This window comes from Hyla sarda, chromosome 6 (assembly GCF_029499605.1).
Source record: "Hyla sarda isolate aHylSar1 chromosome 6, aHylSar1.hap1, whole genome shotgun sequence".
Lineage (NCBI taxonomy): Eukaryota > Metazoa > Chordata > Amphibia > Anura > Hylidae > Hyla > Hyla sarda.
Window position 1 is genome coordinate 99,337,312 of NC_079194.1, and position 23,765 is coordinate 99,361,076.

General features: G+C 41.1%; 1 protein-coding gene across 2 annotated transcripts in view; it reads left to right on the plus strand.

Moving 5' to 3' along the window:
• Positions 1 to 23,765, plus strand: part of SYNPR (synaptoporin) — a 322,200-nt gene that overhangs the window by 198,959 nt on the left and 99,476 nt on the right. The gene's annotated exons all lie outside the window — the stretch shown is intronic.

A 23,765-nucleotide genomic window follows, 5' to 3' on the forward strand; every position in this document is an offset into this window, starting at 1 on the left:
ACTCGATTCACTCATCCCTAGTAACTGTACACGTGTGAATTGGATTTGTCTCAGTTGATAAATCTTGCAACTGGAACAGGACAGAGACTTGCTTGTAGCAGGCATTATATTGAACAAGATACAGCACAGGTTTAGACTGAAGTTAACTAAACCTAAGTGTAACAATAGATTCTTATCTGCTTAGCAGGAGCAAAGCTAAGAGAGTTCACACTTTGCCGGCCTGAGCCAGCTCCAAACTAAATCGTTTGGGTCCAGTGCTCTGGAAAGAGGGATTAGATTAAGGACTTTTCCCACAGCCGATCTAGAAGTTTCTACATAGAAACTAGCTAGAAAGTATCCTATGACCAAGGCATCACTCATCTGATAAACAGCAGTATGCAGATATGTAACCCTTTTACTCCTGGAATACCTTGGTGTACGCTACTTAAGCAATAAAATGTACACAATACAGACAATTGCAGTACCCCTCAGATTTATGCAGAGTACCCCACAGATTTATGTAGGTAATAGATGGTTTCTCTTAGGCACACATGACGTCAGATATATATGGCAGCTGAAATACAGTAACTGGAACATTACAATTTACAATTTGATTTCTAGTAACTATAAGCAATAAGTAATGACACTTTTTCTCTTTTCTTTGCCAGTCTGTAGTCAGTTACTGCTGACAGTAATTCACCTTCACTAAGATAGAGATAAAAGTTTACCGCAGAATACAGGTCTTCTGAGATCAAATTCTGACAACTGACTGACACAAAGATCCTTAGCAATTTGTAACTGCTTTATCTTTTAGTATAACGCATCTAGATCTGAGAAGTGGCCACTGTTTTAAAGAGTATTTATAGATGAAGACTTTTTTCTGAAAAAAAACTGCCCTAATCACTCATTAAAGGGGTACTCCGGTGCTTACACATCTTATCCCCTCTCTAAAGGATAGGGGATAAGATGCCTGATCGTGGGAGTCCCGCAGCTGGGGACGCTCGTGATCATGCACGCGGCACCCCGTTTGTAATCAGTCCCCGGAGCGTGTTCGCTCCGGGACTGATTACGGTCGACCGCAGGGCCGGCGGCGTGTGACGTCAACCCCCCGCCCCCGTGTGACATCACGCTCCACCCCTCAATGCAAGCCTACGGCAGGGGGCGTGGATAGGGGATAAGATGTGTAAGCACCGGAGTACCCCTTTAAGTCAAGAACACCTTCTGCAGACCTTGTCAGTGTACACTAAAGTGCTCAAGTCTTGGTGAATTTCAGGGTTTTAGGAGGTTACTTGTCTTTCTAAATTTTGGACTGAGGTCTTACTTCCTTGCCCCATGATTAAAAGGTTTCCTGGTGGCTAAACAAATGTGCACCTAGGAAGCTTAAGGAGTCCATTCAAGAGCTTCTGTTCCATATAAAAGGACTTATTTAAAGGGGTACTCCGCTGCCCCATCGATCGGAACATTTTGTTCGGAACGCTTGGAGCGAGCGGCGGGGGTTTTGACGTCACAACCGCGCCCCTCGTGACGTCACACCATGACCCCTCAATGCAAGTCTATGGGAGGGGCGTGGTCGCCATGGCCCCTCCCATAGACTTGCATTGAGGGGGCATGGTGTGACGTCATGACCCCTCTGCCGGTACCCAGCATTCTAAGCGAAAGCTGGATGCTGCATAGAGATTGTGGGGGTCCCAGCTGCTGGACCCCCATTATCAGACATCTTATTCTCTATCCTTTGGATAGGGGATAAGATGTCTAGGGTGGAGAACCCCTTTAATAGCCCTTTAATAGGAGTGCTAGGATTTTTTACCTTATATCTTGGAAAGTTTTGCCATCCAAAATACAGTTATTTAATTAACTATTAAATTATCCAGAAAATCTGATAATCCATCACATTAACATGTTTAACCCCTTAAGGACTCAGCCCATTTTGGCCTTAAGGACTCAGACAATTAAATTTTTACGTTTTCATTTTTTCCTACTCGCCTTCTAAAAATCATAACTCTTTTGTATTTTCATCCACAGACTAGTATGAGGGATTGTTTTTTGCGCGACCAGTTGTCCTTTGTAATGAAATCACTCATTATATCATAAAATGTATGGCGCAACCAAAAAACACTATTTTTGTGGGGAAATTAAAACGAAAAACGCAATTTTGCTAATTTTGGAAGGTTTTGTTTTCACGCCGTACAATTTATGGTAAAAATGACATGTGTTCTTTATTCTGAGGGTCAATACGATTAAAATGATACCCATTATTACATACTTTTATATTATTGTTGCGCTTAAAAAAAATCACAAACTTTTTAACCAAATTAGTACGTTTATAATCCCTTTATTTTGATGACCTCTAACTTTTTTATTTTTCCGTATAAGCGGCGGTATGGGGGCTCATTTTTTGCGCCATGATCTGTACTTTTTTTTGATACCACATTTGCATATAAAAAACTTTTAATACATTTTTTATAATTTTTTTTTATAAAATGTATTAAAAAAGTAGGAATTTTGGACTTTTTTTATTTTTTTTCGTTCACGCCGTTCACCGTACGGGATCATTAACATTTTATTTTAATAGTTCGGACATTTACGCACACGGGGATACCAAATATGTCTATAAAAAATGTTTTTTACGCTTTTTGGGGGTAAAATAGGAAAAAACGGACGTTTTACTTTTTTATTGGGGGAGGGGATTTTTCACTTTTTTTACTTTTACTTTTACATTTTTTTACATTTTTTTTTACACTTGAATAGTCCCCATAGGGGACTATTCATAGCAATACCATGATTGCTAATACTGATCTGTTCTATGTATAGGACATAGAACAGATCAGTATTATCGGTCATCTTCTGCTCTGGTCTGCTCGATCACAGACCAGAGCAGGAGACGCCGGGAGCCGCACGGAGGAAGGAGAGGGGACCTCCGTGCGGCGTTATGAATGATCGGATCCCCGCAGCAGCGCTGCGGGCGATCCGATCGTTCATTTAAATCGCGAACTGCCGCAGATGCCGGGATCTGTATTGATCCCGGCACCTGAGGGGTTAATGGCGGACGCCCGCGAGATCGCGGGCGTCGGCCATTGCCGGCGGGTCCCTGGCTGCGATCAGCAGCCGGGATCAGCCGCGCATGACACGGGCATCGCTCCGATGCCCGCGGTTATGCTTAGGACGTAAATGTACGTCCTGGTGCGTTAAGTACCACCTCACCAGGACGTACATTTACGTCCTGCGTCCTTAAGGGGTTAAATTTTCTTTTCAGCTGTAAAAAACGGTGATGTATGGCCCAAAAAAGGGTGAAATACATTGGCCCTAATTTACCAAGAGTGGAGTGTAGGTTTCTTTGTGGGTTTAAATTTTCTATGGTATTTACTAAGGTATTTATGGTATTAACTAAGGTTTCCCTACATTTTGCACTTTTCCTTACATTTTGCTTTTTTTTTTACACGTGCTCTGATCTGTAGGGTTTTCCTCAGCTGAAATCCACCACATTTTCTGTGGCAACCTTAGTAAATATGTTGCCCCTTTTCTGTGACCACACCCCCTTTTCATGTTTTCTCAGTAAAATGGAGAGTTGGTCTGTTTTTTTTTTCATTTCTGGCACAATGAGCCAGAATCTGTCATACAACCCGACAAAACATGTTGGGTTTACAATAGTAAATCAGGGTCATTGTGTAAACACAGCCTAATTCAGAATATCTATTAAACCAACACTTAAGGCCCATTGATGCCAACATTTGGGATAGTCATGGCAAAACAGGAAAAACTTGGCAAGAAATGCAATGTGTAAACATGTACTTTATATTCTGAACGCACAGAGACAGCAGCAGCATACAGATAGAGCTGTGAGGGGAGGGGTCTGTGAGCTAGCAGGTGAAATCTAATAAGTGATTATGTCATCCTGTTGTTCCCAGAAAGTCAGCTGAAGGATTGACTTACTCTAAAATATTAAAGGGGTACTCAAGTGGATTTTTTTTTTTTTTTATCAACTGGTGCCAAAAAGTTAAACAAATTTGTAAATTACTTCTATTAAAAAAATCCTAATCCTTCCAGTACGTATCATCTGGTGTATGCTCCAGAGGAAGTTCTTTCCTTTTTGAATTTCTTTTCTGTCTCACCACAGTGCTTTCTGCTGACACCTCTGTCCATGTCAGGAACTGTCCAGAGCAGGAGAGGTATGCTATGTGGATATGCTTCTAATCTGGACAGTTCCTGACATGGACAGAGGGGTCAGCAGAGAGCACTGTGGTCAGACTGAAAAGAACTATACAACTTCCTCTGTAGTATACAGCAGCTGATAAGTACTGGAAGGATTAAGATTTTTAAATAGAAGTAATTTACAAATCTGTTTAACTTTCTGGCACTGGTTGATTAAAAAAATAATAATAATAATTTCCACCAGAATACCTCTTTTAGCTGAGTAATTTTCTGTGGATCACACTGGTGGTCAGATGACCAAGACAGAGTATTTAAAAACATGGATGCAGCTGTACTGGAAAAAAAAAACTATTGGTGCTGTACAACCGATGGTAAGTGTGTATGATTTGGGGGGAAAAACATGGAGTGCTTCTGTAAGATGGCCATGCAAATTAGAGTGCATTCACACCACGTTTTTGCAATATGCAGCTGGATCCGGTAGAAGAATCTGCGACCGTATCCCCTCCAGACCCAATTCACTTCAATGAGCCAGAAAGAGTCAGACGGTGACTCCGGGCAGCTAATTTCTGGACTATATTCTTAAATTGCCCCCCCCCCCCCCGAATCTGGCTGCCATATTGCAAAAACATGGTGCGAATTCAACCTTACCTGTTGATTAATAGTGTTGAGCGGCATAGGCCATATTCGAATTCGCGATATTTCACGAATATATGGATGAATATTCGTCATATATTCGCTAAATTCGCATATTTGCATTCTATTTTTGCATATGCGAAAATTCGTGTATGCGAAAATTTGCATATGTGAAAATTAGCATAAGCGAAAATTTGCATATGCAAAAATTTGCATATGCAAATTTGTACATATGCAAAAATTTGCACGCCAGTCTCAAACAGTAGTATTAGAGCCTTCTTTACACCACACAAGCTGGAAGCAGAGAGGTGTGATCACTGTGAAGTGTACTGTGAAAAAAAAAATAACGAATATTTATAATTACGAATATATAGTGCTATATTCGAAATTAGCAAATATGCGATATTCGCAAATAAAATTTGCATTGCGAATATTCGCGAGCAACACTATTGATTAATGTTGGATGAGTCAGCTGATTTCAGTACCAGAATCAGGAAAGTCTAGGAGTAACATATTCACCTCTGCTCATTGAAACCTGCTCAGCCAAACCAAGTGTGCACATGTACTGGGGATCAGGAAAGGTAGGTGCTGTCCAGACAATCTATTGTGTATCGCCAGCCATATAGGATTATTTACAATTCAATTTAGGCTAGGTTCACACTACGGAATTTCCAGGCAGAAAATTTCTGCTCGGAGATTCTGAGTGCGGCCAGCACCGACCAATTCAGTCAGAGCTAGGACCGCGCGGACACTGCAGTCTCCAATAGACTGCAATGTGTTCCGCGAGTAATTCCGCCTGAAGAATGAGCAACACCATTCTTCAGGCGGAAATTTTCAAGCGGATTTTTCTTTCACAAATTCTGAAGTGTGAATTTGAACAGAAACCCATTCATAATACAGTACATTTTAGTAAGCGGAATTTCTGCCTGCAATTTCAAAATGGAAATTCCGTAGTGTGAACCTAGCCTTAAAGTTCACATTTTCATGTTCTGTGTAGGTGGGCCATGGGCCCTCAGAATCCATTTCTAGGGAGTGGCCCTCAGAATCCTTTGATACTAGAGGAATTGTTCTCTATAAACTATTGCATATCACTGTGATCATATTTATTTTATTTGATTATATTTGTGTATATAATGTAATTTGTTGAAATAAATGCAGCCATTGAATCACATCAATAGTTCATTACCCTTAATGCAGTTGTCTATAAAGTAGAGGATAAAAAAGTGCTGAAAAAGGAATTATGTATTGTGAATAATCCTATAACCTTTATAACTTTGCATAGAGAGTAACATAATGTATAGACATTACAGTTAAGATAAAGGCTGTGATACTTTAAAGGAAATCTGTCATCAGAATCACCCGCACTAAACCTGTTACACAGGCTTGTAGTGCGGGTGATCCTGATTAAAACGCTTCTTACCTGGTTAAAAATGGTTCAGCGCTTCTTAAGATATCTATACTTTTAGTTTTCTGTTATTCCCTGGCTTGGGACTCAGTGGGAGGTCTTATCATCTGGGACTCGGCCACACGTCATTCTAGCTGGGCGGAGCTGCCGCACGGCTCATGAATATTCATGAACTTATCCTCCTGGTCTAATTCTTCTTTCTCGGTCTGGTGTGGAGGGCCGCGCATGCGCCACGTTCCGTACACCCGGAAGCGGCGGTCTCCCCCCGGTTTCACTCAAGCTGCGGCCCTATACAAGTAAGAAGCGGGGGGTGGGAGGAAGGGAGGGACGAAGGGTGTATTTATTCACAAACAGACCGAGAAAGAAGAATTAGACCAGGAGGATAAGGTCATGAATATTCATGAGCCGGGCGGCAGCTCCGCCCAGCTAGAATGACGTGTGGCCGAGTCCCAGATGATAACACCTCCCACTAAGTCCCAAGCCAGGGAATAACAGGAAACTAAAAATATAGATATCTTAAGAAGCGCTGAACCATTTTTAACCAGGTAAGGAGTGTTTTAATCAGGATCACCCGCACTACAAGCCTGTGTAACAGGTTTAGTGCGGGTGATTCTGATGACAGATTTCCTTTAAAGGAAAACTGGAGCAAAACTTAGTTTCCTATTGTAATTGATACTATGTATACATTACCTTTTCTTAATGCTATAGGCAGTGGGTGACAAGTTTGAATCTTCACTTAGATAGAAAATTATGGAGGAGAACTACAAAAGGACCATCTAGAAACTTGATGTGTCTTATTTAAAGGAGTGGTCTGGCCTGGGACTTTTTCACTGATAGGCCATCAGTCGCTGATTGGTAGGGTGTTAACACCCTGCACCCCAACAATCAGCTGTTTAGTGCCCTGCACTATACAGGAAACACTATAAAGTGCTTCATACCCAGTGGGTCCTGGTGGCTATCTGCAGAAAGGACCTATGGCTAATGCCGGACACTGCCAATCGGGCCGATATCTGTCATTAACCTTTTAGACGCCGTGGGAAAATCTAATTCTGGCTAGTTCAGTGGGCTAATTGGGACAACAGCAATGAAATAACGGGGTCTTAATGAGCTGGGGGCATGGATGAAGGTCTCTTATCTTCATTAAGTCTGTGTGATTGGCACTCCTCTACTGCAGGAAGCCACGGCAGCCTGTAGTAATGGAGTGCCAATAACACTGATCAATGCTGGTTTAAGGAACACCATTGTTCAGTGTTTGCAATATAAAGAAAAAAATGTAAATGTAAAAAAATGTAAATGTAAATGTAAAAAAAAAAATGTTCATCAGTGTGAATAAGCCCCATCCCTAATAAAAGTTTAAATCACCACTTTTTTCTTTTTTTTTTTTTATAAAATAAAGTAAACAGAAAAAATAACAAAAAATTTGTGGTATCGACACGCGCGTTAATGACTGATTTAGTAAAATATAATGTTGACTAAACTGCACAGTCAATGCACAACAGATACAAAATTCCAGAATTGCATATTTTTGAGAAGATTGATACCTACATTTCTGGGATTACATAGTTAGTACAGTCGAAAAAAGACATATGTCCATCAAGTTCAACCAGGGAATTGAAGGGTAGGGGTGTGGCGTGATATTGGGGAAGGGATGGGATTTTATATTTCTTCATAAGCATTAATCTTATTTTGTTCCAGGAATGTATCTAATCCTGTTTTAAAGCAGTTAATTTTTCCTGCTGTGACCAGTTCCTGAGGTAGACTGTTCCATAAGTTCACAGTTCTCATGGTAAAGAAAGCGTGTCGCCCCTTGAGACTAAACTTTTTCTTCTCCAGACGGAGGGAGTGCCCCCTCGTCCTTTGGAGGGGTTTAACCTGGAACAGTTTTTCTGCATATTTTTTGTATGGGCCATTAATATACTTATATACATTTATCATATCCCCCCTTAAACGTCTCTTCTCAAGACTAAACAATTGTAACTCCTTTAATCGCTCCTCATAGCTAAGATGTTCCATGCCCCATATTAGTTTAGTCGCGCGTCTCTGCACCCTTTCCAGCTCCACAGTGTCCCTTTTATGGACTGGTGCCCAAAACTGAACAGCATATTTCATTTTATACCAATGCTTTATAAAGGGGGAGTATTATGTCCCTGTCCCTCGAGTCCATGCCTCTTTTTATACATGACAATATCCTGCCGGCCTTGGAAGCAGCAGCCTGACATTGCATGCTATTCTGAAGTCTGTGATCTACAAGTACACCCAGATCCTTCTCTACTAGTGACTCTGCCAGTTCAATCCCCCCTAAGACATACGAAGCCTGCATGTTATTAGTACCCAGATGCATAACTTTACATTTATCCACATTGAACCTTATTTGCCAAGTGGATGCCCAGACACTTAGTCTATCCAAGTCATCTTGTAACCTACATAACATCTATATAACCTATAACCTTATAACTCCTCTATAGACTGTACCGTGCTACAAAGCTTGGTGTCATCTGCAAAAATAGAAACAGAGCTGTTAATGCCATCCTCTATATCATTGATAAATAAATTAAACAACAGCGGTCCCAGTACAGAACCTTGGGGTACACCACTAATTACCGGGGACCAATCAGAGTACGAATCATTGACCACCACTCTCTGGGTACGATCCATGAGCCAGTGTTCAATCCAGTTACAAACTACAATTTCAAAACCCAAAGACCTTAACTTACCTGTCAGATGTCTATGAGGGACAGTATCAAATGCTTTAGCAAAATCCAGAAACACTATATCCACAGCCATTCCTCTGTCAAGGCTTCTACTCAACTCTTCATAAAAGCAAATTAGATTGGTTTGACAACTTCTATCCTTAGTAAACCTATGCTGGTTATCACTTATAATACAATTATCCCTTATGTATTCCTGTATGTAATCCCTTATAAGTCCTTCAAACAATTTACCCACAATGCACGTTAAACCTACCGGTCTATAATTGCCTGGCGAAGACCTAGAGCCCTTTTTGAAGATTGGCACCACATTCGCCTTGCGCCAGTCCCTTGGCACAATACCAGACACCAGTGAATCTCTAAATATCATGAACAGGGGTACAGATATTACTGAACTTACCTCTGTAAGAACTCTTGGGTGTAGTCCATCTGGCCCTGGAGATTTGCTTACATTTAAATTACTTAACTTACCTTGTACCATCTCTACATTAAGCCAGTTCAGTACATTACATGATGTGTTACCAGCACTGACCTGGCCAATGTCAGCTCCTTTTTCCATTCAGTAGCTCCGCCTTCTCTTGATCGCCTGTGACAACCTCCCCATTATCATTATTAAGGGGTCCTACATGCTCTGTCCTTGGTTTTTTTGTATTTATATATCTAAAAAAATATTTAGGGTTAGTTTTGCTTTCTGTGGCCACCTGTCTCTCGTTTAGAATTTTTGCTGTTTTTATTACATTTTTACAGATTTTATTAAGCACTTTGTACTGTTTAAATGTTAAAGCTGACCAATCAGATTAGAATTTTTTGTTTATATTTGTTCCCCTTTGGTATATATTTAGCTGTATAGTTATTTAGAGTTGCTTTAAAGATGTCCCATTTACCTTCTGTATCAGTATTTGAGAACACCTCCCCCCAGTCTATGTCCTGTAGTGCAGCTCTCAGCCCAGGGAAATTTGCCTTTTTAAAGTTATATGTTTTTGCCTTCCCCGTCTGTCTTTGTTTTCTACATTTTAAGTCAAAAGTAACTATATTGTGGTCGCTATTACCAAGGTTTTCCCACACAGTTACATTACCAACCAGCTCTGCGTTGTTGGAAATGATCAGATCCAACAAGGCATCACTTCTTGTTGGGTCCTCCACAAACTGCCCCATAAAATTATCCTGCAATAAATTTAGGAATTGTCGCCCCTTTCTAGTTTTAGCGAACCCCGGACTCCAATCTATATCTGGATAGTTAAAATCTCCCATTATTACCACTGTACCGGACAGGGCAGCCCTCTCTATTTGTTTATGCAGCCAACCTTCTATCTCTTCAGTGATATTAGGGGGTCTGTAGATTACACCAAGTATTATTTTTTCAGTATTTCCCTCCTTTTGTAATTCTACCCACAGTGATTCCACATCCTCAGAATCATCACACACTATGGCATCGTTCACACTGACTTTCATACCACTTCTTACATACAGACAGACTCCACCACCTTTTCTGTTCATTCTATCCTTGCGAAACAATGTAAACCCCTGCAGATTGACAGCCCAGTCATGCGAGGAGTCCAGCCATGTCTCAGTGACCCCAACTATATCAATATGTTCCTCCAGTATCAAGGCCTCAAGCTCCCCAATTTTATTGGCTAGGCTTCAATTAGCTTCTAGATAACGTGTCATTTGTTTATGTGAATCTCTGCCAATTCAAGTGGGTGGTCAGCTATCTGTGTATAAGTGTGCACAGGGGACAAGTCCTGGGGAAAAAAGCGCAGGGACTCAAGATTTCCACTCAAGGGCTGATCCTGCAGAACTCCTGCTAATAGTAACGATGTTCCTGCTGTGGAAAAAGAGCAGGAACTCAGTTCCCAGGCGTTCCTACAGGTCTTGAACCCTGAGTGTGCATATACAGTGCTGTCAGTCATTGAGAAGGACTGCCTGCTTGACTATTCAGCTTCTCTTGCTGTCAGATATCATGCCTGCACTGCCTTTTTAGTGTGACAGGTTCCCTTTAAAGTAGTTGTCAGGTTAGAAAATCAAGTCATTTTTTAATAAAGAGTATTCACAAAAGATTGTATCTGCCATGCCAAATGGGCAGCCTATTGTTTTTAATAGGAACTGTGTAATTCCACCTTTCTCCTGTGGTGTTGCTGCAAGGTAATTGAGCTCCCAGATTAAAGTAGCATGAGGGTTTCAGTGGCAAGGCTCCATAAGCCTCTTATAACAAAAAGGAATTGTACAATGTGGACAGCTCTACAACAACTATTAGTGGTCTTCGTCAGCAGCTCAGTACAGGGTGTCATAAGTGTTGCTTGTCTTTAGCTGAAAAATGCTCTAGGTAAATCATAGCATGATGCAATGCGTAAAGAAGTCATAGTGCCCATGTATCGACTGGCATTTGTGAAGTTTTATATAATATATGATCTCTTGGGGTGCAACATGATTTTTTTGGCCTGGGTACACAGGCTGAACAAAAACCTACAAATACCTATTAAGCAAATACAGAAGCCTCCATAGCGTAACATTTCCACTGTTTTATTACTCTGTACAAATCTAAACTGCGTCAAAGCTGTGATAAAGGAGTACACAGAAGTTATTGCTAGAGTTCCATGTCATTTTACATATTTCAGTGAACTATATGATCACCTCAGTATAGAACGGCACTGGTCACTAGAAATAGCTATGCTGCTCAAAAAAATAAAGGGAGCACTAAGATGAATTAACTAATTGTATGAAATACTTTCGTCTTTACATAGTTGAATGTGCTGACAACAAAATCACACAAAAATTATCAATAGAAATCAACCCATGGAGGTCTGGATATGGAGTCACACTCAAAATCAAAGTGGAAAACCACATTACAGGCTGATCCAACTTTAATATAATGTCCTTAAAACAAGTCAAAATGAGGCTCAGTAGTGTGTGTGGCCTCCACGTGCCTGTATGACCTCCCTACAACACCTGGGTATGCTCCTGATGAGGTGGCAGTCTGTGATGCAACATGGCGTTGGTGGATGGAGCAAGACATGATGTCCCAGATGTGCTCAATCAGATTCAGGTCCGGGGAACGGGCGGGCCAGTCCATAGCATCAATGCCTTCCTCTTGCAGGAACTGCTGACACACTCAAGCCTCATGATGTCTAGCATTGTCTTGCATTAGAAGGAACCTGGAGCCAACTGCACCAGCATATGGTCTCACAAGGGGTCTGAGGAACTCATCTCGGTACCTAAGGGCAGTCAGGCTACCTCTGCCAAGCACATGGAGGGCTGTGCGGCTACCCAAAGAAATGCCAACCCACACCATTACTGACCCACCGCCTAACCGGGCATGTCATGCCTGTCACATGTGCTCAGTGTGAACCTGCTTTCATTTGTGAAGAGCACAGGGCACCAGTGGCGAATTTGCCATTCTTCTCTGGCAAATGCCAAACGTCCTGCATGGTGTTAGGCTGTAAACACAACCCCCACCTGTGGACTTCAGGCCCCCATGCAACCCCTATGGAGTCTGTTTCTAACCGTTTGAGTGCACACATGCACATTTGTGGAGGTCATTTTGTACGGCTCTGGCAGTGCTCCTCCTGCTCCTCCTTGCACAAAGGCGGAGGTAGTGGTCATGCTGCTGGGTTGTTGCCCTCCTATGGCATCCTCCATGTTTCCTGATGTACTGGCCTGTCTTCTGGTAGCGCCTCCATGCTCTGGACACAGCAAACCTGACAGACACAGCAAACCTTCTTGCCACAGCTTGCATTGATGTGCCATCTTGGATGAGCTGCACTACCTGAGCCCCTTGTGTGGGTTGTAGACTCCTTCTCATGCTACCACAAGAGTGAAAGCACCACCAGCATTCAAAAGTGACCAAAACATCAGCCAGGAAGCATAGGAACTGAGAAGTGGTCTGTGGTCACCACCTGCAGAACCACTCCTTTATTGGTGTGTCTTGCTAATTGCCTATAATTTCCACCTGTTGCCTGCTCCATTTGCAACCGCATGTGGAGTTGATTGTCAATCAGTGTTGCTTCCTGAGTGGACAGTGTGATTTCACAGAAGTGTAATTGACTTGGAGTGACAGTGTGTTGTTTAAGTGTTCCCTTTATTTTTTTGAGCAGTGTATATGTGCTGTTTTAATCAGTTATGCCTCATAATTTCTACCAGGTCACATGGCCATGTATTTCCTCTGGAGTCTGGTCCATAAGAATCTTCAAAGCTCAAATGAAATGAAATTATCTATGCTTCATTAATATTATTAACATCATAGCTTACTAATACTGACATATTCTGCAGGGCTGTACAGTGCGTGCATTCATTTATATCAGCCTCTGCCCCAGTGGATCTTGCAATCTCTATCAATTATTTCCTCACCACTAGGTCCAGTTATCTGAGATTTGCATGTTTCCAGACTGTATGTTAAAAAGGAGAATATAGGTATGTTGCACGAGTTGTGTTTCGTCAAAATAGACAGAGTCTTTAATCATGAAACCATAAAATGTTAATACATGGGAACATTGTGCACCCACCATGAAGCCCCTCATAATACAATTTGGATGGGTTCATGGAACTACTATCTATGATTTGGCCAAATAGTAGGTCCAGGGCATGTAATACGTCCAGCTATATGACTCCCACTCACTACTGCAGTCTCCTTTGGTGTGTGACAGGAGTGCCAGGATGGAACTAACTAGAGAAAAGGTTCCACCTCCTCCCGGGCTCGGAAGGTGACGTAGGAACAACTCCTGCATTTTTTGGACAGGAGCTTGGACATGTGACTCTATTCTGCTCTCTTAAAATGTTCTTCATATGCAATGCAAGATTTTGCAAAACTTTAACCCTCTGCATGTGTCAGAAAACACAGGTTTTTGCAGGTTTTACCAAAGATATAAAAGAATATGCACATGCAATGTAAAAAGCACAGTTATATAGACTTACAACACATATTTTATCGTCCACCAAAGGATAGGGCATAAGATGTCTGATTGTAGGGGTCCCGACACTTCAGAGACAGAATAGTGGTGCTGCACAGTGATCGCGGGGGGACCCAGCGCCGGGACCCCCGGGATCAGACATCTTATCCCCTATCCTTTGGTCTGGAATACCCCTTTAAGTTTTGCATAGCAGCTGGTACAACTGTGGTGGGTCACCACACCAAGTTTATTGAAGGGAGGTCTTCCATTTATATGGAATGCCTGGAAGAGAATCAAGTATGACTCTTAGTGCTAGTCTTAAAAGCAATGGACATTTACACAGCAGTGCCCTGTAGATAATAGTGAATGTTAGGCCATTGACATTGTGATTACTTACCAGTAGAAGTATTGGTCTTGGAACTTTTTTTGTGGTGTCCTCGGACTCTTGGAAACTAGTGTTGCTCGCGAATATTCGCAATGCAAATTTTATTCGCGAATTCGCGAATATTCGGGAATGTAGCACTATATATTCGCAATTACGAATATTAATTTTTTTTTTCACAGTACACATCACAGTGATCATAGTTACATAGTTACATAGTTACATAGTTAGTACGGTCGAAAAAAGACATATGTCCATCAAGTTCAACCAGGGAATTGAAGGGAAGGGGTGTGGCGCGATATTGGGGAAGGGATGGGATTTTATATTTCTTCATAAGCATTAATGTTATTTTGTTCCAGGAATGTATCTAATCCTGTTTTAAAGCTGTTAATTGTTCCTGCTGTGACCAGTTCCTGAGGTAGACCATTCCATAAATTCACAGTCCTCACGGTAAAGAAGGCGTGTCGCCCCTTGAGACTAAACTTTTTCTTCTCCAGATGGAGGGAGTGCCCCCTCATCCTTTGGGCTGGTTTAACCTGGAACAGTTTTTCTCCATATTTTTTGTATGGGCCATTAATATACTTATGTACGTTTATCACATCCCCCCTTAAACGTCTCTTCTCAAGACTAAACAATTGTAACTCCTTTAATCGCTCCTCATAGCTAAGATGTTCCATGCCCCATATTAGTTTAGTCGCGCGTCTCTGCACCCTTTCAAAGTCCGCAGTGTCCCTTTTATGGACAGGTGCCCAAAACTGAACAGCATATTCCAGGTGAGGCCGTACCAATGCTTTATAAAGGGGGAGTATTATGTCCCTGTCCCTTGAGTCCATGCCTCTTTTGATACATGACAATATCCTGCCGGCTTTGGAAGCAGCAGCCTGACATTGCATGCTATTCTGTAGTCTGTGATCTACAAGTACACCCAGATCCTTCTCTACCAGTGACTCTGACAGTTTAATCCCCCCTAAGACATACGATGCATGCATGTTATTAGTACCCAGATGCATAACTTTACATTTATCCACATTGAACCTCATTTGCCAAGTGGATGCCCAGACACTTAGTCTATCCAAGTCATCCTGTAACTTATGCACATCCTCTATAGACTGTACCGTGCTACAAAGCTTGGTGTCATCTGCATCCCTCTCTTCTTCCAGCTTGTGTGGTGTAAAGAAGGCTCTAATACTACTGTGTGAGACTGGCGTACGAATTTTCGCATATGCGAATTTTCGCTTCTTTAAATTTTTATTTTTTTTAAAGTTTTTTCATTTCAAATTACAAAATTACAATAATGCATTTCAAAATTCGCTTTACACAATATAAATAATCCCACCCACACCCCTATCCCCCAACCCACTACCAGCTAGGATGCTTCATCCCATTTCTTCCACTCGTTTTCAACTTTTTGACCTATCTTTTTTCCCTGATAGTAAATAGCTTCAAATCTTCTCATTTGTTGAACTTCCCTCTGCCACCCAACCCAACATGGGCCCTGGGGAGCGAACCATCTCCTAAGAATAATTATTCTAGCTAATCCGAAAGCCTTTATCAGAACACTGTTCTTGCACTGCATCCTAAGTCCTATCCCTAGAATGGCCAGGCTTCTTTTAATTTTTGCTTATGCGAAAATAAAACGTGAATATTACTAAAATGCGAATTTAGCTAATATATGACGAATATTCATTCATATATTCGCAAAATATTGCAAATTCGAATATGGCCTATGCCGCTCAACACTATTGGAAACAGTGCTCACCATATATTCAGTTGTATCTGACTTTTTCCTCATTATTAGTGCCCTTTGGTACCCAAGTTATCTCCAGAGTCAACTGATCAACTTGTCTCTAATGGACCTGAAAAGGGGTCATCTATAGCATAGGAACTTTAGGCTGAAACACTGAAAGCCTAATGTTCTATTACTAATAAAACATTGGCTCCATTGCCAATTAGTTATTTTCTCTTCACCACATAGTGTCCTGGGAATCTTTAGGGTTTGTGAACACCAGTGACTCTGCTTGCTCAGATTCCCTTAAGGATACCAGAAAATGGCATGTCCATGGAAGACTTATGTGCTGCCTTTTCTACCTTTTTTTTCCGCTAAGGCTGCATTCACATCACGATTTCTCCAATTTCTCCATCCAACCTGAGTAGACGATTTTTATAACTTAAAATCGTATTAAATCGTATATAAAATCGGATCCATTGTCCTCCATTAAAAAATCGGAACCATACACACATCCGATTTGATCCCCATCCGATTTCACACGATTTTTGTTCAGGTCTGAAAACGTGGTCAACCCTGATTTCAGACCTGAACAAAAATCGTGTGAAGTCGGATGCGGATCAAATCGGATGTGTGTAATGGATTCGATTTTTTAATGGAGGTCAATGGATCCGACTTTATATACGATTTCATACGATTTTAAGTTATAAAAATCATGTACTTAGGTCGGATGGAGAAATCGTGATATGAATGCAGCCTAATAAAACATTGGAACTATAAAAAAATATAAAAATAAAGCATCAGTAAAATATAAACTCTATTGGCCTGTATATTATGTCACTAGATAATATATCATTGCCTTCAGGGCCAGTGACAGACTACATAATGAGTAGACTAATTGCAGTAAGTAAATGTATATTCTAAGCCCGTCATATAGATCCGTTCTGGAATTTACCCAGTAATAAGCCAGTTTATAGGTTCACACTACAGTTAATTAGATTAAAGTAAGAAATCATTACTTCTGATGACTGATACAAGGCAATGACTGCTGTTTTGGTATGGCAAGGTGACATCTGTTTGACATCTTTCTTAATTTCAGTAGTTCAGTATATTGATATTTTGATGTTTTGTAATTGAATTCTTAAAAGGAAACCTCTGACAATGCTTTTAGCATCTTACTAATGGTGATGTTCTCTATGAAATACATATGTACATCATCACCCACCAGTTTTCAATTAAATCCTTCACAAATGCTCATACACTTAAAGGGGTATTGTTTTCAGCATGATTTTACGAAATTCACCCCTGACAGGAAGTTGTGGTGTTCTTTCATTTTCTATGTTGTCTTGTCTCCAGCTCCCCGGCTCCAGCCTCGGTCTGAGACAAGGCATCATCTTCTGCTGTTTCAAGAGGCTTGGCTGGATCTTGTCTCTAAACTGAAACCCAGTCCCTGGGTGATGTCACCACTTCTGACCAGCCTCTTCAGCTACATCACCATCTGTGTCATATACACATATACATTTTATTGGGACATTTAGGGACAGTAAGTTGTATTTACTGTATGATGTGTTAATTGTGCAACAGGCAGAGGAGCAGACAGGAAATTAATAGCAGCTAGTGCAAACAAGCTGTGCAATAGTAAAATACGACAGCAACACCTCTGGGTGGGGAACTGGCAGGAGTGCTATTGGAGGAAGATTGGCAGGATTGGAGGACTGTGATCTGTGATAAAGAAAGCAATGTATTCTGGGAATGGTAGTACTGAGCTGTTGCTCAACCAAGAAGGACTACAAGATACAACAAAGAAAAGTACATACAGATTTTTGGAGCAATTCTATTTTTTTCCTGATGCCTTTGATGTCATAGGTGCTAATTATTTCTATTAATCATCCTAATGAGGAGGTGGATCCAATGGCTGAACTACCCTAGCCTGGCACGCTTCCCTGTTTGCTCTTTCCTGGCAAGAACCAGGAAAAGTATAGTTTTCTTTTGGTACCTAACAGCTATCCAGCTGTCAGGTACCACTTGCCACTTCCGTCTGTCTCTTTTTTCTTCACAAATTTGTGGTGTCCCGGTACCGTATTGCATCCAATACCTAGTGTAGAGGTCCCCAAAGTCAGAGTAACTACGTTCAGGTAGAGTTCCTCAAGTGGGACAGCCCCTAGTCGCCTCTCCTTAAGTCTAACTGTAATGTTAATAAGTGTATATATTAATGATTATATGTATATTTTATAGAAATGTATAGTACTTACCTTGTTCAGCGTCGCAGGACCTTCTCTCATGTGACCATGCTAGTAACTTCTGTGGTATGTTGCAGGACCTTAGGAAGTCCTTGGGTCACGTGTTACCCACAAATCTCTGTAATGGTGATTGACATCAGTATGGACCAATTAGCGTTAGTCCAGCCCCTGCCCATATAAGGGAGCTGCATCTAATTATCGCTCTCTTGGTTTGCTGGTCTCGTGGATGCCAGACTAACAGGACGGTGTGCTACGCAACTTTCAAAGACATGCTAGGCCTCAAAACCTACGGCCTCAGCAGAACCAAAAATTGTGAGTTTTACTCTAATCCCTGCTAATGCTAGCGTGACTACTGGACCGCAACTAATTCCCCTAAATCCAGTGGAACAGCGCAATACCTTAAAAGACTCTTAATGCTAAAGTCTCAACCATTGTCAATCTCCAAAAGAAGCGGTTGTTATGCTAAGAGACTGTTATGTTAATGGCGTCACGAATAGCAAGGGTTAACAAGCACCCTTTGATTACCGCACAGCTACACTCCCCATACCCTGCACCCCCAGGCTATCACAAATAACTTATTAGGAGGAGGAGTCCTCAGCATCTCTGGAAGGCCCAAGAAACCTCAGACTGACTGGCCTTATCATGAGTAGGGCAAAAGGTGCATTTACCTAGGGGCCTCCACCACCTTGGGGCATCCACCATTCTTCTGTCACACATGCCCCCACATATGTACAGTTTAGGTTAGTTCTTTATTGTACAAAACTGTATCAAACTGACTGCCTAGAATTCTTTACTAAACTTGGACTGTCCCTGAGGCAAAACTACTCTAAATCGCTGATACCAGTGGACAGGTTCCTTGTGTCCTATAAATGTACAATCTCATTTATCGTATATAATATGTTAATTGTTTACATTTTTCTCCTCAGTGGTTATTTTCTTTGCATCATTGAGTACATTTTACTGGAGGCAGAATGTGAGGTGACATTTAAATGTCTCTGAAGAGGCTGCTTCTCAACAGTCGCTATACATGATGTCAAATGTGACAAAGTAGTTTTCCGATTAAGTTGATTCATTTGTTTGATAGCAATAATAAAAGAGTTCATGCAGTGCTCATGTTTATTCTTCTTTTCCGAGAGCTAATGTTACCTTGTGCATATATAAAGGATTGTGAGCACTGCTCTATGTATCCCATAGAACCCCATGTACTGTCCCTGTCTGCAATTTTCTAAGCCGGAACAGTACAATACTGAGTCATCTGGTTAGTTGATAACCTCATATATATCTCCAGTATTGCAAATTATTAAACCAGTCATTGAAAGCAGCTTGTGTGACCATCTGAAAGACTGTCTGAAAAGCAATAAGGGGGTTATCCACCATAAGGTCACTTTAGTACTTACCTGCCAGACAGTAATGGACATGCTTAGGAGGGATCTGTGTTTGTCTTGGAGCTATATGGCTGCATTGTGAGTCCACCTTAACGCTGCTGCTTTCTTTTTGTGAAATGGCTATTTTCACATATCAGCCACCCCACTTGTAAGTGTAATGTTACTTTTCTCCATATATCAGCCACCCCACTCACTGCAGCACAACTGAGCTGCCTTGTAAGGTGTGCTGTGTTTAAAACTACAATTCCCTGCATCCCTGTGGAGAATGATCTCCTTCCCACCCAGTGTCTGTTTCACTCGTGGAAGAAAAAAGCACCATATTTCTTATCCTGGAAAGCCCTTTAAAATGTACCTTGGATGATGGTCTATTTAAATTTCACAGCAACTTTGGGACCCGAGACTTGACCCAGGTCTATCATGATTGGGAAAGTAATCTGCCAGAAGTCCAATGCAAGTCTATGGGACTTCCAGCAAATCTTTTCTTCTAATTGAAAAGTCAAAGGACCTCTTTTAGCATTCATTGTTGTTACTTTCACCCAAAATTCAATGAAGATTAATTTCTCAATATGTCTTTTATACTGTTTTAAGGCCCCATTTTGTCTATGCATTGAGTAAATGGAAGGCTGCCTACAGCTACCACTGGAGGGAGCTAGAGAGCTGACTGAATATAGTTTTATTATTTATTATTTGTTTAAATGTATAAACAATTATTGTATTAGACAATGTTATCATTGGACTGTATGTCTACCACAGTTTTATTATTGTTCTCTATATCCACCAGCATTATATTAACCCCTTGGGGACATGCTGACCCCTCATTATAGCCGGATGGTCCCACTGGCTATCAGCCGCCAGGACCCGTGTCTAATGATGGACATCACTGATCATGGTGATGCCAGGCATCAACCCCTTATACGCGGCGATCAAAGTTGATCGCCGCATCTAAAGTGAAAGTAAACATAAAGTGAACAGTGTATACAGTCAGAAGATTGCATGTAAAAAATGGTAGAAAAAAAAGTTAATAAATGAGAATTTACCCTTTCCATACTAAAAGTGTAAATCACCCCCCTTTTCATGAATTCCATATAAAAAATATGTAAACATAATAAAAAAAATAAACATATGTGGTTTCGCCGCATGCATAAACGTCCAAACTATAAAAATATAACATTAATTAAACCGCATGGTCAATGGTGCATACGTAAAAAAAAAAATTCTAAAATTGCATCAGTTTGTATACCCTAAAAAAAACTAACAAAAAGTAATCAAAAAGTCCAATCAAAACAAAAATGGCACTGATAAAAACTTCAGATCACGCTACAAAAAAATGAGCCCTCATACATCCTCGTATGCGGAAAAATTAAAATATTATAGGGGTCAGAAGATAACAATTTTAAACATACTAATTTTGGTGCATGTAGTTATAATTTCTTTTAAGTACGGTAGTAAAATAAAACAAAATTTATATAAATTAGGTATCCTTGCGACTGTATGGACCTAAAAAATAAAGATAAGGTATCATTTTTAGAAGGTTTAGGTGTAATTTGGAATCAGAAGCCACCAAAAGTTACAAAATCGCAGGTTTTCATTGAATTGTGCCCCACAAATATGGATTCGCTGTAGATTTTGTGGTGAAATCATTGATGTCATTACAAATTAAAATTGGTGGCACAAAAAAAAAAAAATAAAAAAAAAAGCCCTCATATGGGTCTGTAGGTGAAAAAATGAAAGCGTTATGATTTTTAGAAGGTGAGGAGGATAAAACAAAAGTGCAAAAATGAAAAATGGCCCGGTCCTTAAGGGGTTAAGAAAAGTTTGTCTAGAATGTTGGAGCCATTTAGAAAAAACTTTCTATATAGGATATGGAACGCAAAAGATCTTTCAATACTTTAAGCAGTGTTTTCAAATCAGTGTGCCTCAGGCTGGTGCAAAACTAGCCTTTGGCTGTGCAGGCATGCTGGGAGTGGTAGTTTTACACAACCTTGAGGCTCACTGGTTTGGAAACTATTTTCTAGATGTAGCAGATAACTTGGTTGCCACAGACCTGCATTTCCTATAGAGATCTTTAAACAGATCCCTTCATTGACTTTTTTACATGTATTTACATACTGTGCATATACACTTGTTTTTATGATGTATGTAGATGCCCCTTTAACCCCTTAAGGACTAAGCCCATTTTAACCTTAAGGACCAGGTCAATTTTATTTTTGTGTTTTCGTTTTTTCCTCCTCACCTTCTAAAATCCATAAGTCTTTTATATTTCCATCTACAGACCCATATAAGGGCTGTTTTTTTGCGTGAGCAATTGTACTTTGTAATGAAACCTCTCATTTTACCATAAAATGGACGGCGAACCCCCAAAAAAAATTTTTAGGGAGGAAATTTAAATGAAAACCACAATTTTGCACATTTTGGAGGGTTTTGTTTTCGCACTGTACACTTTACGGTAAAAATGACATGTGTGCTTTATTCTGTGGGTCAATATGATTAAAATGATATCCATGGCTAGATACTTTTATATTTTTGTAACGCTTATATTTTGATAGTTTGGCCATTTATGCACGCGGTGATACCAAATATGTTTATAAAAAAATGTACGCTTTTTTGGGGGGTAAAATGGGAAAAACTGACAATTTTTATTGGGGGAGGGGATTTTTCACAATTTTTTTTTACATTTTTCAACTTTTTTTTTTTACTTTTTATGTCCCCATGGGGGACTATCTATAGCAGTCATTTGATTGCTAATACTGTTCAGTGCTATGCATAGGACATAGCACCGATCAGTATGCTCTCAGACCAGAGCAGAAGACCCCGGGAGACGGCCGGAGCCAGGTGAGGGGACCACCGGCCACCATGCTGGATGATCGGATCGCCTCGGCAGCGCTGCGGGCAATCCGATCATCCATTTAAAGTACCGCACTGCCGCAGATGCCGTGATCTGTATTGATCACGACATCTGAGGGGTTAAAGGGGTTCGTGCTTACACATCTTTTCCCCTATCCAAAGGATAGGGGATAAGATGCCGGATCGCGGGAGTCCCGCTGCTGGCTTGCATTGAGGGGCAGAGCGTGACGTCACACGCCACCGACCCGGTGGTCGCCTGTAATCACTCCCGGAGCGAACACGCTCCGGGGTCTAATTATAAACGGGGTGACGCGTGCATGATCCCGGGGGTCCCCAGCGGCGGGACTCCCGCGATCAGGCATCTTATCCCCTATGCTTTGGATAGGGGAAAAGATGTGTAAGCACCGGAGAACCCCTTTAATGGCGGACATCCGCACTAGCAGCCAGAACCTGCCGTGTATGACGCGAGCACCGTTCCGATGCTCGCGGTCATACACAGGACTTAAAGGGGTACTCCGGTGAAAACCTTTTTTCTTTTAAATTAACTGGTGGCAGAAAGTTAAACATATTTGTAAATTACTTCTATTAAAAAATCTTAATCCTTCCAGTACTTAATAGCTGCTGAATGCTACAGAGGAAATTCCTTTCTTTTTGGAACACTGATGACATCACGAGCACAGTGCTCTCTGTCCATTTTAGCAACCATGCATAGCAGATGTATGCTATGGGCAGCATGGTGGCTCAGTGGTTAGCACTGCTGCCTTGCAGTGCTGGGGACTTGTGTTCAAATCCCACTAAGGACAACAAAAAATAAACCGTTAATATTATTATAATAGCGTCAGCAGAGAGAACTATGCTCGTGATGTTATCAGAGAGCATTCCAAAAAGAAAAGAATTTCCTCTGTAGTATTCAGCAGCTAATAAGTACAGGAAGGATTAAGATTTTTTAATAGAAGTAATTGACAAATATGTTTAACTTTCCGCCACCAGTTGATTTAAAAGAAAAAAGGTTTTCACCGGAGTACCCCTTTAAATGTACGTCCTGGTGCGTGAAGTACCGCCAAACCAGGATGTACATTTACATCTGTGGTCGTTAAGGGGTTAAAAATGTCTGTTCAGGGCTGGCAGCAATAAAGTTAGTCAGCATCTGAAGCACCCACCATTCACCCCTCCCCGAGTATTAAGGAGATTACATGAGGAAGGGGTTGTTACAGTGTATCACTCCAGCTGTTTGGTAATTACATGAAGAGGAGGGTTGTTACAGTGTGTCCCCAGTATTAAGTAGGGCGTGTCAAAGGGTGGAGCCAATGGGTGGGGTAAAATTGAGCATTCGCCTAGGGTGGCAAAAATCCTTGCACCGGATTTCTGCAATACAGTCTATTATCCGGATAGAAAGAGTGCTACTACGGCACTGCGATAAACAGATACAGA